Source organism: Callorhinus ursinus, unplaced genomic scaffold (genome assembly GCF_003265705.2).
Source record: "Callorhinus ursinus isolate GAN/ISIS: 27379988/994484 unplaced genomic scaffold, GSC_fseal_2.0 scaffold15, whole genome shotgun sequence".
In the NCBI taxonomy this organism is placed as follows: Eukaryota; Metazoa; Chordata; class Mammalia; order Carnivora; family Otariidae; genus Callorhinus; species Callorhinus ursinus.
Window position 1 is genome coordinate 40,006,045 of NW_027397077.1, and position 16,439 is coordinate 40,022,483.

The 16,439-nt window shown below is 49.7% G+C and overlaps 1 protein-coding gene across 1 annotated transcript in view; it reads right to left on the bottom strand.

Moving 5' to 3' along the window:
- The window catches only part of ATP2B2 (ATPase plasma membrane Ca2+ transporting 2), a 170,981-nt gene that overhangs the window by 119,189 nt on the left and 35,353 nt on the right, over nucleotides 1–16,439 (bottom strand). The gene's annotated exons all lie outside the window — the stretch shown is intronic.

Consider the following 16,439-nt stretch of genomic DNA (forward strand, 5'->3'; position numbering starts at 1 on the left):
ACACACGGACTTCATGACATGCACCCTGCTGTACGCACACCCTCTGACATACACAACTTAGGGTGCTCCGCAACACCCAACCTGCCTACTTTTAGGGCCACCCCACCGCCATACACACACACTAATACATGAGTCCCACTTCACACACACCCTGGTGGACACCCCCCTTCCTGCCGTAAATACAACCCCACGTAGCCACACTTCTAGGAATACATCTTCACATTCCCACCCCCTCTCCTCAAAAATACCTGTGCTCACAGTCTTGTTTACACGCACACCAGGCTCTCACAATCTGGAGCACAACCCCAGCCTGCAAGTAATAGCCCCCAGGCTCCCCAGCATATATGCTTCCTCCATCCACGCCACCTACATCTGCTGTGCTCCCCACTCTAGTTTCACAGGCATGGGAATGGGAGAAAGCTGCATACCCTCACCCGCAGTCTCCAACCACATGAATCAAGGCCCTTGGCCTGGCCAGAGGAATCAGCTCATGCATATTCACCGGGACATCACTGAGCACCCCCCTCCCCCCGTTTGGCCCCCAGCATGAGCTGGGGTCCATGGAGCCCTCACCTGGGGGCCCCCACAGTTCAGCACCACAGATAGCGGCTAGGACATCCCTTGGGGAGCCCAGGAGGAGGAGAAGAGAGCAGCGGCTTTTCCCTGCCTGCCGGCCCAGCCGCCCTTGCAGAAGTGTGGCATCTGTGGGGCTGCCAGGAGAGAATCCAATCCACCCCGACACCCAACACCGGTATCCAAGGTCCCCGGCAAGCGTTGGGTGACAAAGGGCCTCTGCTGAGCTTGGCTGGGCCTGGCATGGGGACTGGCCCCACCCAGGAGGCACAGACAACTGGCCATCCTGGTCTGGGACAGTAATGGGGAAGGGGTAAGGGGAGGGAGATGGGATTGAGCCCCCGACCCAGCCCTAACTCCTTCCCCTTGTCCCCTGCCCCATCTCTTTGCTTCACCAATCTTTCCTCTTGCAAAAAAAGTGCTGGAGGCATTTTAGAGTCAATTTCATTTTCTTAGTAAGGAACCAGAAGCTCAGAGAGGGAAAGGAAGTTGTCCAGAGCCACACAGAGCTAGCTAGAGTGGAGGGAGTCCAGAGGTGGGCTGGTCTCTGGACTCCCAGCCTGGTGCTTTTCCCCCTTCCCCTAGGGGGCACTCCCTCCTTACTCTCTGAAGAGCAGAGGCTCGTGGGTGAACCGTGCCTAACGGCAGTGAACAACATAGCCTCTTGGGTCAGAGCAACCTGGGTTCAAATCCAAGTCCTCCCAAATCCTGGCTCTAGGACCCTGGGCAAGCCCCTCCCTTCATTTTTCCAAGGCTTTGTTTCCTCATCTGTAAAATAATAATCACTGTCCCCTGTCCCTTTGCTACCTCTCAATTTATTGGGAAATAATTATAAACCATGTTCAAATTCACTGTATTTTCACCTGGGTTATGGGGCTTCCCAGCCATGGGTCAGCGGCTTCTGGAGCCACAGGAGAAACCTGTCATGCCTTACAGGAGGGCACCTTTACTCAAGGATGCAGTAGGAGGCCTTATTCTTACACTGGGAGCAATAAGTATCTTATAGAGTGGTCCTGATGCTGCAAGCAGAGACACAAGACACCAGAGAAAGAGTGTGCTTGGGGATCCCACCCCCAGTCCTGTAAGAGCATGCATGGTCCTTGGCCATTTGAGCATGTACCACCCCCAGAACCCATGAGTTTTGACCCTAGCAGTGCATCCCTATGAGAAGCAAGTGAGGCAGGGACCAAGGATACCTGTGTAGAGATGTCATAAAGGTTAACTGCAGGGGCTCTAGAAACTACAGTCTCTGGGTTCTAAATTCTAGCCCCTCCATCTCCCACTAGAATGGGAAGTAAACCAATTTTAGTTTCATCTTATAAAAAAGGCAGAGGGAATAATAGTATCTACTTCATAGGTATTATGAGGCTTAAATGAGTTATTTCATGTAAAATATGTAGAACCGAACCAAGCACATGGGACACACTCAGTAATTATTGCGATTATTACCAATCCATATAAGCACTTTATGAGATAGGTAGTCTGGTTATTCCTATATAACAACATGAGGAAGCTGAGGCCAAGAGATGTGAAACAACATCCCAAGGTCACATAGCTAGTGAGTGCCAGAGCTGGGATTTGAACTCAGGCAGTCTGAATCCAGAGCCACACCCTTAATCAGGACACTTTGCTGCCTTCCCTTGTGAATCTCTCTCATGGGGTTCTTAGGATGGGTAAACGAACTGCCATATGTGAACGAAAGTGCTTTCCAAACCACAAGGGATTTTCTAAACCCGAGGTGCTGTTTTCGATCTGTCCCCGTTACCTGCGGCATGTCTTACAGGCACTGATAATTACATCTCTGGCAGCACGAGTTATGAGAATTGTTAGGAGTAATTATATTTACGATGACAATAGTAGGCATGAGTTAATGGGCTACTGGCGATTTTAACTATGGTGTTAAGATGAACAATGATCTTCAACCATCTATCTACCCATCTACCCATCCATCCATCCATCCATCCATCCAACCATCCATCCATCCGTCCATCCATCCAACCATCCAATCATCCATTCAGTAATTGTGTTTTGGGCACCTACTCTGTGTCAGGCATTGTACGATCCAGACATTGTTCCTGCTCCTGCCCTCCAGAAGCTGACGGTGGGGAGGAGGGACAATTGAATGAGTGACTTCTATAACATGAATGAGTTTACCATGATGGGAAGTGACACTTGCTATAGCTGTCCAGAGTAAGAAGATCTGATCTGGCCCAGGGTATCAGGAAAGATTTTTCCTCTCACTATGAGTAAGGAATATTTCTTTCCCATGTAGGTTAAGCAGGACTTAAGCCAAAGGATGAACAGAAAAGAAACTCAAATATGCAACTGTCTGTTATGAAAGGGCATAGTAAAAGGTGCAGGAAGGGACCTGTATGTATGGAGGGATGCAATTCTGGGATAAAAAAAATTAGTTAAAAATCAGAAGTCTGCCTCTGTAGGTGATTGATCTTTAACTTCCTTTTTTGAAAACAAAACAAAACAAAACAAAACAAAACAAAACTTCCTTCTTTGAGATTTCCCATCACAGCTACCTCTTCTGATGCGGCCCTTCCCCCACCCCCTCGTCCCCTGCTCCTGCCTCCCATGCATGCATGAGACCTGCATGCATGAGACCACCCCTCTTTTGGTTGGTCCTAACTTGCAGAGTTCACTTTGGTACTTGACCTGGCTGTGGGATTTGCTTGATTTGAGAGTATGAATCCACTGACACAGAAGCACCTGTAGGATGCCACACAAATGATCTTCTGGCAGGCAGAACTGAAGACCTCCTAGCTTGTATAAATTCACAACTATGGACTGAAAACTCCGTGGTTGCCCCATAGCTGTCATAGAGTGCTCTCTACTACCTGCACCTTCCCCACCCTGACCATGGCCTGTCCTGCTCAGCAGTGTGCTTTCCTTGGAAGCCTTCTCTGACCACCCAGGACTGTAAATGCTCCCAACTGTGGAAGCCTCTGGTATCATCCTGCACTTCACACTTTATTGCTTGGACCCACTTCATGTCTCCCTTCCTCGGGAGCCCGAGAGCTCTGTGTGGGCAGTAGCCATGTCTATTTTGTACCTAGTATGGGGCCTGGCATTCAGAAAGCACTCGATAAGTGCTTAGTGAATGGATGGATCAGCCCTTGGGTCATCTGTCCCTGGGAGGTATGACTTTAGATAGGTCCTTGAACCTCAGTTTCCCCATCTATCAAATGGAGTAGTGATTCTTATTCCATCGATGTTATAGGTTTGCTGGGTCTGGAAAGATATCAGAATCAGTAGTTACATTTTTTTTCTTTGAGACACGCCCCCCACCCTCCACTCCCCAGTTTCTCTTTGGTATGATGAGACATGGGTGTGAGGCTAAAGCTGGAGCAGGCAGTCATCTCCTTAGCCAAAGCCTACCAGACTCTGATTTTCTTGCTGCCTCACTCAAATACCACATGAGCCACCACTCTATAGCTGAGAGATTAAATGAGCTGTGTGACCTTGGAGAAGTCACCTAGGCTCGCTGGGCCTCGTCTGCAAAGTGGAGTGGATTTACCTGTCTTACATGTTGTGGTGAGGACTCAGGGATACCCCTGTGTGAGGGCTCTGGCTGAGGCTCCAGGCCTGGAACGGACACTCTAGAACACTGGCTTCTGTACCTCTGCCTGGCCCCCCTCCCACCCCGTTACTAGCAAGTGCGCCTCTCCCATGGTTGTGGTGAGATTTGTTTGAAGCCAGCACTCAACTTGGCATAGTCATCTCTGCCCGAAACAGTGGGCACACAGGCTGGTAGGGACTGAATGTGTCCCCTCAAATTCATAGGTAGAAGCCTCATCCCCAGTGTGATGGTATTAGGAGGTGGGGCTTTTGGGAGGGGCTTAGGTCATGAGGGTGGAGCCCTCCTGAATGGGATTAGTGCTCTTCAGAGGAGACAGGAGAGAAATCATCTTTCTCAGCCACGTGAGGACACAGCAAGATAGCCATCTGTAAGCCAGGAAGAGGGCTCTCATTAGGAACTGAATCTGCCAGTACCTCAATCTTGGATTTCCCAGCCTCCAGACATGTGAGAAACAAATTTCTGTCATTTAAGCCACTCCGTTCTATGGTATTCTGTTATAGCAGCCTGAGCTAACTGAGACATCGGCCCGTGCAGGGCGTATAGCCAGGGTCCAGAGAGGTTGAACAATGTATCAGGGGTCACACAGTCAATTGGGGTCAGAGCCCACTGAAAAGCCCCTCTCTGTTTTCCAAGCTCCAGCTGCGTGATCTTGAAGCTCCTTTTCTTCCTGGGCCTCAGTTTCCCCATGTGGAAAGTGAAGGAATTGGACGTGGTCTCTGGGGTCCCTTTAGGCTGTGATGCGGCAAGCCCTTCAGAATCCAGGAGAAGGTTCTGATAATATTAGATTTATGCATTTCGGTTTCATCTTATTAGCATTTAAATGACTGTATTGTTACATTTCAGTGACTCAAGAATAGGTTAGGGACGCCTTAATAAAAAGTCTTTGCCAGGAGGGATGCTGGCAGAGGAAGGAGCAATGTTTTTTTGGAGTTAATTTAACAAAGAAGGAATCTATCTTTTGAAGGAACGATTAAAAAAATCCCACCAAACCCCCAAACCAACAGCTTTTTCAATCCTAACTGAAGGATGGGAGCTGGGACAACTACAAATGAAGTGTGTGCTAAAAATAACTTTTGGATACAGAACCCTTCTGTTTTAAGATGTGCTGAATTTAAATGCCACCTTAATATGTATTTTTAAAGTTCCCTTTTCCTCTGACTTGTCAGTAGTACCAGTGACAGATGTGAAGGACACAGGTCCCATGTGGAGATCTTGGGTGATGCCTGGTGCCACCATTTGATAGTTTTGTGGCTTGGGCAAGGCTCCTAATGCCCCCCTGTGCCTCAATTTCCTCCTTCCTGAACAGAGTCAACCAGACAGCCTACTTCCTAGGGTTTTGTGAGGACTAATCAAGATAGAGCTTAGCCCAATTCCCGGCACAGAGGAAGAACTTGGTAAATGGTAAATGTTCTTACAATGCTCTTAACTTACTCCCTGCCTCTGTCCTCTGCTCACCCATGTTGTCCCTCACACTACTGTCCTTAGCTCAGAACTCAGACCAACTGTACCCTAGTCACAATGCCACTGGCACTGCTCTGAAGGCTGGGGAATGTCCTAGCTTGTGTGGCACAACATATAAGGCAGTCAGTCTCCCCTCTGCTCTGGTCCCAACTAACTAGCTCCCTTGGGGTAGGACATTTTCTTTCCTCTCCTGGATGTAAATTCTGGCCTTTTGGTAGGGCCTCCCTGCCCTGGTGATGGGAACCCTCCTCCTTGGTGCTGATCCAGGGAAATGGGTGAACTCAGCCAGGCATCTGGGGGCAGAGGGACAACTGCTTTTCCTTCAGCCTCACCTGGAGAGTCATAGTCCCTCTGGGAGAGGGAATGTCCTTTATGTGTGTGCATGTATATGAGGAGAGAGCCTGATCGATCTGGAGTGACTATGGGAGTGTGGGTGTGCATGTCAGTGTGAGTATGCAGGGTCGGCGTGAGTGTGTTATGGTGGACGTTCAGCACAGCCAGTACGTAGTCTGGGGGCACACCTTAGTCAGAAGGAATGTGAAAATGGCGGTGTTGGGTTGGGCCTGGAAGTGATTTTATGTGCGTGTGTGTGTGTGTGTGTGTGTGTGTGTGTGTGTTAGGGGGTCCCTGTGATGTGTCAGAAGGTGTGTGCTTGGTGTAAGTGACCCTGAAGGACATGGGTTGCTGTACAGGTCTACTGGAGTATATCATCATGAGTGTGTGTCTGTGAGTGTGAGGCAGAGATGTCTGTATCCATGTCTGTCTGTCAGTGTGCAAGCCCCACGGTATGTGTGTGTGTGTGCATGCACTCAGGGGTATACTTCAAAGTTGACAATGACAATTTCAGCTTGGAATTTCACAGTTGGGGAGAGAGAGTGAAGAAAAAGGAAGGGAATTGAAATGAATACCTCAGAAGTGAATTTAGTGCTATTTTTAGAAAACTCCTATCCTGTTAACCAGAAAAGGAAAATCTAAAAAAAAAAAAGAAAAAAAAAGAAAAAAAAGAAAAAATATCCCACAGAAACAGCCAGGCATCAGCCTTGAAGGCACAGATGACAGAATCAGGGCCAGGGGGTGGGCAGTTAGGGACCTACGGTTTCTTGCATAGCTTCTCACCCTCCTGTCTGGCCTGAGGGAGGGTCATTTTAGCTCTTAGCTGCCCACCAGGGTCAACTCCCTGCACTATCCCCTGTTCTCCAGAGGAGCTGTCAATGGTAGATGGAAAAACCCCATTTCTGGTCATATAGGCTCCTCATGTACTCACTCATCCACCCTCCCATCCATCCACCCTTCCATCCGTCTATCCATCCAGCCATCCATTCTTCAGCTGTCCATCCATCTGTCTATCTATCTCTCCAACCTTCCATCTGTCCATCCTTCTACCCACCCAATAAACCTGAGGAGGTGCATCTCAGGCCCTGTCATGGGCACTGGGATTCTGAGGAGAGCAAAGGAGGCGCTCAGATCCCACTTCCTGACATTTTAGATCTGCTCACTCTGCCACAAAGAGCCCCAGTAACCCCATGATCAGAATCTGCAGGCTGAGTCGAAAGATTCCTTACAACTTTTGCTTCAGATTTTGGGATGATGTAACCCAAATGGCACTTGCCAGATCTTCTGGGTTCCAATCTTGGCTTGACCATCACTATTAACAGTGATTGCTAGCAAATGCTTCCATGGGCTGTGTGGTGTCACTGTCCCTACCTTACAGGTGAGAAGCTGGGGCTCAGAGATGTTATAGATAGTCAAGGCTATCTGGATAGGATCTGGCATAGTTTAAATTTGCCTGTTCAAGTCCAAAGCCTCTGTTTTTTTCTCTGTGTCCCATTGCCTTTTACCAATTCACAGTATGGCCTTGGACCAGTGCTTTTTCCCTGTGCCCCAGTTTCCTTTTCTATAAAGTAAGTGGGTAGGTTGGACAGATGCTCAGTCTCAAAGGGCCAATTTAGTGCCACCCAGTTATATGCCAAGTCCTGCTTGGGTGGAGACAAAAGGAAAGAGAAATTCCCTGGAACCTGGGAGTCACAAGCTGATCAAATTCATCTGCTACCTCTGACATCTCCTGCCCCACCTTGGGCCTCTACACAGCAGTGTCTGCCTTTCAAGATTTGTACCCTTTATGTGCTCCTTGTCTAGAATTCTTCCCTTTATTTATTTTTTAAGAGATTTTATTTATTTATTTGACAGAGAGAGACACAGCAAGAGAGGAAACACAAGCAGGGGGAGTGGGAGAGGGAGAAGCAGGCTTCCTGCTGAGCAGGGAGCCCGATGCAGGGCTTGATCCCAGGACCCTGAGCCACCCAGGTGCCCCTAGAATTCTTCCCTTTAAAAAAAAATCTTTGAGAGTTTTCTGATGAAGCTAAAACAGTAAAGTCACTAGCAGATGGAAGCAAGAAAGCCTAGATGAGGCAGAAAAGTGTTAGGTGAGATTTGGGTTGCAAGAGGGGACAGGCAGTGAGAAGGTTGGGGATGGAAGCTCTGCCTGGGATAGATCAGCTGCTTTGGACAGTGTTCTCTGGGTTCAGCCAAATGCTTTGGCCACCTCCCCAGCCTCATCTGTCACCCTGCACAGCTCCCCTGACAGATACATTGAACTCCTTAAGGCCCTTTTTGCAGCCCTGACTGCCTCCACTCTTTAGATCCTAACTGGCTATAGTGACACTGTCCTCTCCTGTTTTTATCTGCCTCCTTCCCTCCCACCCCCTGCTCTGTTCCCGTGCATTACAAGCAGAGGCCTGAAGGAAGGACAAAAAAAAAAAAAATCATAATAACAGCAACACTTAGAGCATATCTACCACATGCCAAGCACTGTTCTATGAACTTAATGTTTGTTATGTCATTTAGTCCTTCATACGACCCTGAGGCTGCTGGCACTGGCATTTTACAGAGGAGAAAACAGAAAAAGAGACTACAGTTATTGGTGTAAGGTCCTTGGGTAGGGGTGGCAGAGCCAAATCTCAAATATATAACTGACACTCTTAAGCCTGTCCCCCTCACTAACACCCCTCTCTCCACCAGACCAGGCTCCTGCCCTTTTCTCTGGCTTCCTATAGTGAAGCACAGGGTTTTGCTTGTTCAGTGCTCTGGCCACACACAACAGATCACTGGCTGGTTGGTGAGTCTTCAGGCTTTACCTCTGACTGTGGAGCAATGGGGCCCAGGGAGCTCTCTCTGGGGATGAAGTGCTGATGGATGGACAGAGGTGGGTGCTGCGGAGGGATTGAGTGGCTGAGGTCAGGAAACCTGAGAACCCCAGGCCCCCACTCTCCAGCAGGCTGACCAGCAGAGGCTGGGCGTGAGTGCTGTCTATATGGTCATGGTGCTGACAGCCCCCCGCCCCACCCCACCCCAGGGATGGACAAAGAGGCAGGCACTGAAGAACTGTCTCCACTGGGAGCTGTCCCTGAGGCAATGGTGCTGACTGTGGATTTGGGGTGGGCTTTAAGGACCGCGCGCCAAGGAGCTGTCCATGTGTTGTGGTGCTGACAAAGAGCAACGAGCTCTACGTGCCCCTAGGAGCTATCCAGGACTGTAGTGCTGACCAATGGAGTGCGGGATTAGGGAGCTTGAGGTTCTGGGTGTGGGTGGAGTGGGGAGGGCATAGGGTTTTTTCCATGAATTCTGTGAGCAGGCACGGGGAGGTGACTCCAGTGATTTGGTGCTGATGTGTAAAGCCAGGTTCTCAGGCAATGGGGTGTCCTGAGACAGGACTGAGCCAATAAAATGATACTGTGTAAAGGGCTACTCGGGGGCCATTTATGTGCACATGCAGAAGACCCACCTTGGCTCATCAGTGCCATCTGTCACTGATGGCAGAAATCTCAGCATTAGTGATCCATTCATTTGCATTGTGCAGGGTCTTCTACCTCTGGTTCCTTCTGGGACCATATTTAAGTGGTGGCATCTCAGTCTGACTTTGTTAAATTTTTTTCTTCTGCAGAGCATGGTATTCATCCACAGACATGCCAGGGGATGAGTCTAAGTTGGAAGATTACTGAATAGTTGTGTGAGTCCTTTGGGGTCCAGATCAGAGAATAAGGAAACTAAAACTAGGAAGAAAGTCATTCTATGTGGCCTGAGAATGCAGAGGCCAGGAGACAGAATGGAGAGCAGTGAAAAAATCAGAAAGAAGGACTTCTGGATTCAAAGGAGGAGGGGAGTCAGAATGATGTAGGCACCAGCAGGGACTGGTATATGTGCGTGTGTGTGTGTGTGGGGGGGGTGTTTTTAAGATTCTATGTCTCACTACTGTGGCCAGTCTTCTAGGCTGGAGCAGAGCTGCTCTGGTTTGGTGACTGTGCACTCACTGGCTTCCTTGCCTCAGCCCAGATTATCTCCCTTGGAGTCTCCCTGGTAGAGAGCTAGAGATCATTGTCAGGCCACTGACTTGGCCTCAGAACTGAAGGAGGTGGATCAAAAGGCCAGGAAGCCAGAGGAGCAGTTGAGAGAAGGAGCTGCCTCCCCTGTGGCCAAGGTTTCCCCTCCTTCCTCTTCTGATAAAGGCTTCTCTGGGTGGAGCTTGGGGACCCCAGAACAGGGCTGCTCCAAGTGCAGTTCCCTCAGGGCCACCTGTGCTGGCATCATTTCAGGGCACAGATCCCTAGCCCTAAGCCTGCAAAAATGAGTTAGGCTGGTGGTGGAGTCACACTGCCCTAGCACTTTGGGGTTCTCATGTCAGCCCCTCTTTCAGCTCTCTTCCTCTTGTAGCCAACATTGCCCCAGTTCCGGGTTCCAGAATCCTGCCCTGGTCTTGTGGCCCAGCCTCCGGCTCAAAATCACTCCTGGTTTCTGTCTCTGCCCTTTCAAATGCTACTAACTATTAGGTGGCTTCTGGGGACAACTCCCACCAGCCAACTTCAGTGCCCTTTTCAGTCTTCAAACCCTTGCCATGCTGATGGCACCCACCCCTTCTTCCCAAACTCCTATGGCTTCTGTGACCAATTCTGCCTAGGGGTCTGCATGACTTCTCTGTTTTGGGCCAACTATAGACTGTAGCCTTTTCCTATGGTCTTGGTCTTGGCCCTGTTAATGAACCACTCTCCCTGGGCAATGCTACCTACCTGGTATCAACTTTCATCCTAACATAAGTAGTTCCCAAACCTACATTTCCACCCTGCCCTTTCTCCCAAGCTCTAGAACCAACCTTCTTTGACTGCCAAATGTATCCTCTGAAGGCCCTTCTGGTCTTCAGATTCCCCTAATGTTCTCATCCTTCTGTGAACCCTGAGTCACTTGTGACATCTAAAGCACCTTCTCAGGTCCCAGAATTGACTATCAGGGTCACCCTTGACTCTTGACCAACCAGGTTCCCAGACCCAGGGAGCAGTGGGGTCAGGGCTCAGGCTCCTTCCTCTTTCTTGCCACCAGGGTTCCTGACACTAGTTCAAGGTCCTCATCCACAGCCTCCCAACTGGCCTCTCACTCCCCCTCCTTTAGTCTCCCCCAAATGATGCTGGCAATGACTCTAATTTACTGAGTTGCTTCCATATTTTAGGAGTTGTGCTGGCTCTGAATGTATATATCCCACAATAACCCCGGAGGTAGGGGTTATTATGCCTATTTTACAGATGGGAAACTAAGGCTCAGAGAGGTGAAATAACATCATGCCCAAAGTCACACAGCTAAGGAGTGGCAGAACCAGGAATAGAATTGGGACCTGTCTGTCTCTAAAACTACCATAAGATGTTGCCTCTTGGATCTGAGCACACCACTCTCTGGATTAAAAACAATTGCTGGGTCCTGGTACCTATTCTTTTTTAAGATTTATTTATTTATTTTACAGAGAGAGAGAGCATGAACAAGGGGAGGGGCAGAGGGAGAGGGGGAAGAGATTGAGAAGCAGACCTCTTGCCAAGCCCGGAGCCCTACTCAGGGCTTGATCTCATGACCCCAAGATCATGACCTGAGCTGAAATCAAGAGTCAGATGCTCAACTGACTGAGCCACCCAGGCGTCCCTACTGGTTCCTATTTAAAAAAACATATTCATGACCCTGGCATCCAGAATCCTGCCTGATTGGCTTGGAGCCAGCTTCCCTGACCTCTGATCTAAGTGGACTCTTTGCATTTCCTGAACAAATAATGCATGTTCCTGCCTCCCACCCTTTGCAAACACTGTACCCTCTATCCTGGTTTGTCTGCACCTGCTTTTCTATTAATCCAAACCTTCCTCTTCAGGGCACAGCCCCTATGCCAACTTCTTCATGAAGTTCTCTCCAAATCTGCTTCAAATTTCAGCCCCCTTACCACTGCCAGCCCATCACTTGCAGTTTGTTCCTTGACTTCGTATTCTCTATCCTTCGTGCTCTCTATCCCCTATCTTGGGGTGGGTTTGGCCAGCTTGCCTCCCTTGCTAGACCATGAACTCTCTGAGAACAGGGCCTCTCCAGCTCCCAGCACAAGACTAATCTCCATGAATGCTGGCTCCACTACTGAGAAATCAATCTGACTATGAAAAGACACTGGGGATAATGAATCTTAGAATGCAGGCTGCATTTGAAAAGTGGAAACTGGTCAGCCAGATGGTAGGGAGAGCTGATGCTGAATGCATCCAGACAACATGCCACAGCCTTACAGGCATCAAATTGGCATATCCGCAGCTAAACCCTATGAAATAGTTGTTACCAGCATCCCATTTTACAGATGAGCAAACAGAGGCTATGCCAGGTTAAGGAGGTTGCCCAGGGTCACATACCTGTTGGATCTAAACTCAAGAAGTCTGCCGTCAGAGTCTCTGCTCACAATCAACAGCCCAATTCCTTCCTGCCATGACTCAGAAGCCCTGGGTAGTGGTGGCTCAGGCAGTGGGACACATTGAAGTGTTTGGGTTCTGGATTACACTTGTCAAGCCTGAGTTCTCTCCCATACCAGTGTTAGGTTTCACAGAGGATCCCTGTTGTCTGGCCATTCTCCACACAAAGCTGGAGGTTAGGGAGAAGGTCAGGGTAGGGCATCCAGAATCTGCCAGGAGGTAGGCCTGGGGACCATGTGGGGTGCGTGGGGGCACTGGACACCCCTCTATGCTGAGCTTTTCCTCTATGTTGGCTGCTCTAGCTCCAGAGCCACCCCACTGGCAGCCCCAGACCCCAGCTCCCAAAATCCCACACCCTGAGGGCCTGCAGAATCTTTTTGGCTCCTGCATCCAGCAAGCCAGCATGCTGATTAGTGACCGTCCCAGCCAGCCAGCTCTGCAGCTCTTCCCCTGACTTGGCATGGCTGTCCTGGCCACTGCAGAGATGAACAGAATCCACCCGGCACCTTGAACAGATGGTGCCATTTCTAAAAATAATGCTGCACCACACTCCCCGAGCAGCCTAGTCCCAGTGACAGAAGGGGGTGCAGTGGGGGTGGGGGCTGCTAGCTGCACTCACCAACCATTTGCATGGGGACAAATGCAAATGCAGCCTCTGGGGGACACAGGCCCAGGGGACCCCAGCCTCACTGAAGTTGCGCAGAGTCACAGGCCTACTGCCGATGCTCCGAGCCTTGAAATGAAAGTAAGCAAGGCCATGGCAGGTGTGTATAGCTTGGCTTCCCTCTATGCCCATCATTGCAGCTGCCCCAGCAGCCCTACCTGCACATGTTGCATGGCTGGAATCCCTACCTGAAATGTCCTCTCTTCCTTGCCTGTTGCATCCTACCCCATGTCTGGGTCCCTAGATCCACAATCTCTGGAGCCATTTCCTCTTGGGAATTTCCTCCTGTCCCCCAAATCTCCTTCCTTCTATGGATTCTTTTTTTCCTAAAGATTTTATTAATTTATTTGAGAGGGAGAGATAGCGAAAGAGAGCATAAGCAGGGAGGAGAGGGAGAAGCAGGCTCCCTGCTATCAGGGAGCCTGATAGGGGGCTCGATCCCAGGACCCTGAGATCATGACCTGAGCTGAAGGTAGACGCCTAATCAACTGAGCCACCCAGGCGCTCCCTTCTATGGATTCTTAAGCCACTTTTCATTTGACTCATACTTAGTAGGGTCAGAATCCCTCTGGAGCTTAGAATCAGGGAGATCTGGGTTAGAACCCTCACTCTGCCATCACAGTCACCATGAGTAAACCAAAGCCACTCTCTGGCCTCAGTTGTTGCATCTCTGAAATGGAGATTATAATCACCCCCACCTTACAGGGTTGTTGGGAAGATAATGTGAGTTCATGCAGGGCACAGGGCTCAGCCCAGAGCCTGGCCAGCGAGGGACACACAATCAACTAGAGTGAGAATGACATCCACATTGGGAAATGGAGGCCCTGAGGTGAAAGGTACCACCCAAGGCCACAGAACAGGTGCTGGTCGATCTGGGCTCAGGCCTACGGCCTCACCCTCCTGAGCCATCCTTTTGATTCCGACGATGCTCCAGGGATGAATCTCACATTCATTCTTGGGCAGGATTTTCCCTGAATGCCAGTCCCTTCTCCAATCCCAAGAGCTGGCCTGGAGGCCTAAAGGACCTCCTGAAGCCTCCCCATTTTTTGCCCTGAGCCTCCTCTTGCCTGAGCCCTGGCCCATTCCCTCTAGTTTCTCAAGAAGGTTCAAGTCCCATCAGAAAGTTAAAGAGCTCAAAAGCCAAAGTACTTCCGAGGCCCCAGGAGACCCCAATCCTTGGACCCCCCCTCAATGGCCTGCAAAGGCTCTCCTCCCTCTGCTTTTCTAGGCTTACCATCTGCTTTCCTCCTACCAGGTCTGATGATGGGGCAACTTGTAGGGGCTGGGGGTGGTGTTCTGCCTGCTTCCCTCTCCTCCAGTGAGGCATGGCCCAGCCCTTCTATCACCTTATTCTGCCTTTCAAAGGTCCTTCTCTAGCGACTTCTGCTCTTCCTTTCTCTCCTGGGGTTCCTAATGGCTCTGAGGATCTTCCTGAAGAGGAGGGGGATCCAAGGGGGCTCTTCCAGGCCTGGATTCTATGCCTCATGTAGTCTCTGAGGCCTCTGTGTGGGGTGTAAAGCAAGGGAGTTGGGTTTGGGTTTCAGATGCAGTCAGAAGCTAGGTTCAAGTCTTACACAACTCTCCAGGCCACCCCACTCACTCCCTGCTTCTCTAGATATTTCAGTCCCTGACACCCCTGCTTTGCCATGCCCAAATGAGGGCTTCTGCTACCCTGGCCCCCTTGTTACAAGGGACTAACAAGGCCAGAGCTGCCACCTTCCCCTCTCCAGGATTAGACCTGGCATGAAATGGGTGCAAAGCTATTTGCAAAGCTTGACAGAAGAGCAAGAAGAGGCTTTGATTCCCTGAGCTTACTTGAATCCAGAAACCAGAAGGGACTTAAGAAGTCAAAATCCCTGATGTTCAAGCCCCTTTATAATACCTGTGCTAAGTCCTGCCTGTGTTGCATGCCTCTCTTGACAGGGGGCTTACTCCCTTATTCCATGATAATCTGTGCCAATATTGGTGGTTACAAAGTTCTTTAGGTTGACCTGAAATTTTCTTCTATTTTTAGTTTTATAGTTGCATTTTCTAACTCACACAGAATAACCCTGCTCCCTCTTCTTTACTGGAAGTTCATGACCATAAGTGCATAGATGTGTGTGTGTGTGTGTGTGTGTGTGTGTGTGTGTGCATGGCTGTGCAATCAGGCATGCATGTACAGATGTGTGTCTGTATGTGTCAGAGCAGGGTGGAGAATGCGTGTGGTTGCATATGGAATGTGTATAAGCCTGCTCGAGCATATCTGAGCAGGGGATGTGTTGAGGTGTGCAAAAAGTATATATTTCAGAAATAAGACTCTAGACTGTGTGTGTGTAGTTGGGTTTTGTGAAGCCATGGGTCATGGCAAAGAGTTTTATTACCTTCTTGAGACTATCTTAGTCTCCTAGTTTTGGAGGTGGGTGGGTAGCAAGAGAGGGCACCCACAGGGGCTCCAGAACAGAATAGAAATCCAACCTGTAGCAGATGCCTTATCACTGTCTCTGGGGCTGTCTACAGGGTGGCCCTGAAATTTGAACCCCCAAACCATGCCACAGATGACTTCAGCTCTCAGGGAACTCCGCCATTAGGGTTCACCCTGAACAAAGTGACGGTGATGACAAAATGGCATTTTATAACAGTGTTCACAAAATGCTCTTCAGTTTGAAGTTCATAAAGAACCCATTGATTATTTCCATTTCCCAAGTAGGAAACTGAGGTTACAGAGATTCAGGGGCCTGTGGTGGGTCCTATAGAGAATGATATTTCCAGAGGGCAATCTGTGGGCTCAGGATCCTGCAGGAACATGTAACTCCAGGGCTCGTCACCCTGAGCCATGGATGGATAGGTCTTGGGCACGCCTGGCTAGATAGGTCTGCCATTATCCACATTGCTCAAACTGTCTTCTCTCTTTGGGTCTCGGTTTCTCCATCTATAAAATGAGAAGGTCAGACTAGAGACCTTCACGTGCTGACTTGTTGATAAGTCCTGGACCCTGGATCAGGCCCAGGGAAGAGGGCCTCTCTGGCTCCTAACACCCCAACCCTGATGGGCATGGGTTTACCCTTGGATCATCCAGAGTCACCTTCTGGGCACTGAGACATCTATGGGGGGAAAATTTCTTGTTTTAATAATGAAAAAGCAACTCAGAACTGCCTTGTGGACCACCAGCCATGTCTTACCACTAGCTGTTCCCTCCCTTCTTGCTTCTCTGCCTGGTGGACTCCTATATACCCTGCAAGGCCTAGCTCAGAAGGCTCCTCCTCAATGAATCCTATGCTGGTCCCACTCTCCAGACAGAGTCAACTGATCCCTCCATGAGGCTTGACTATTCATGCCCTTGAGGGCAGGGGACTGTGCCATCCATCTTCAGGTCCTCAGTGTACCTGACAAACACAGTTGGTGCCTAACAGAAGTTTGTCGA